The sequence below is a fragment of the Orycteropus afer genome, unplaced genomic scaffold, assembly GCF_000298275.1.
Source record: "Orycteropus afer afer isolate SDZICR_OR568_19922 unplaced genomic scaffold, OryAfe1.0 scaffold00344, whole genome shotgun sequence".
Lineage (NCBI taxonomy): Eukaryota > Metazoa > Chordata > Mammalia > Tubulidentata > Orycteropodidae > Orycteropus > Orycteropus afer.
In genome coordinates, this window is record NW_006921931.1 from 1262547 (window position 1) to 1264015 (window position 1469).

Below are 1469 nucleotides of genomic sequence, written 5' to 3' on the forward strand. Positions count from 1 at the left end.
GAAGGAAGGTTGGGCAATCTACTTCCATAGCGATACCACTTCAGAAACCCAAGAAGGGATCGCTAAGAGTTAGGTCTGACTCGACAGCACATAACAACAACAGGCTTTTACCTGATCTAAAATTCTAGGAGCTCTGATAGCGTAGTGCCTAAGACACTTGACTGCTAACCACAGAAGGCTGGCAGTTCAAATCCACCTGCCACTCCTTGGAAGTAACGTTGGGCAATCTACTTCTGTAGTGATACCGCCTCGGAAACCCAAGGAGGCTTGGCTATGAGTCACGTCTGACTTGATGGCACATAACAACAACAACAACAGGGAAGGGAGGGGAAATAGATGGATAATTAAGAGACAGGTTTGATATGGGTGAAGGGAAAAGCAATAATAAAAGTGTGTGACTAGCACAGTATCACTAAGAGAAAGAAAGACATGGAGAGGTCCACAAGAGGTATAGACAATAATGTTGTTATATGCCGTTGAGTCAGCACCGACTCACAGCGACCCCTCCTTGGGTTTCTGAGGCAGTATCACTACGGAAGCAGGATTGCCCAACCTTCCTTTCGAGGAGTGGCTGGTGGGTTTGAACCGCCAGCCTTCTGGTTAGCAGTCAAGTGCCTTAGGCACTATGCTACCAGAGCTCCTATAGACAATAAAGGTAAATACTAATGGACACACAATACTGCATTATCTAACAGCAAACACTAATCTACAGGTAATACATAGGTAGGCAAGTATAGATGGGCAAATGGGAATATACCCATGACCATATACAGGTTTGGCAGATGATATTCCTACATTATGTATTTGTATGTTCTATAAAAATGTCCATATACAGTTTAAAGAGGAGGAGGAAAAGTCAGGATAAATTCTTAGACACCAATAAGCTTTTTGAGGGAGTGGGTCACTGGGGCTGTGGCTAGGGAACATGGTAATAAACAAACAAAAAAAGATTTCAACTCCCAATTAATGATCCAGTTTTTTGGAGTACCAGTTCAAGATTTTGAAACCCTAATGAAACAATGTAATTTGGAAGGATATTTGACTTTGAAAGGGAGATATGATTGGTACTATCAAGTCTAAATTTCACCACTTTTCAATGGACAAGCTATAAAAATAGGTCATAATGTAGAGCTCCCCAAGTAAAAATCTAAAAGAGATGTAACCTAACCCTGTATCACAGATTTAAAAAAATTCCTAGTTATGATGCTTGGGAGATCTGATGGCATAGTGCCTAAGGCACTGGACTGCTAACAGAAGGCTGGCAGTTCAAACTCACCAGTCACTCCTCAGAAGGAAGATTGGGCAATCTACTTTCGTAGTGATACCCTCTCGGAAACCCAAGGAGCAGTCACTATGAGTTAGATTTGACTCGATGGCTATGACTTTGCTTTTTTTTTTTTTTTTTTATTGTGATCTGGGTGAAGATTTACAGAGCAAATTCACTTTCCATATAGCAGTTCACATATACT

At 41.3% G+C, this 1469-nt stretch overlaps 1 protein-coding gene across 1 annotated transcript in view; it reads right to left on the reverse strand.

Annotated features, from left to right (window-relative positions):
• Nucleotides 1-1469, reverse strand: part of EML4 (EMAP like 4) — a 123505-nt gene that overhangs the window by 65398 nt on the left and 56638 nt on the right. The window lies entirely within an intron of this gene.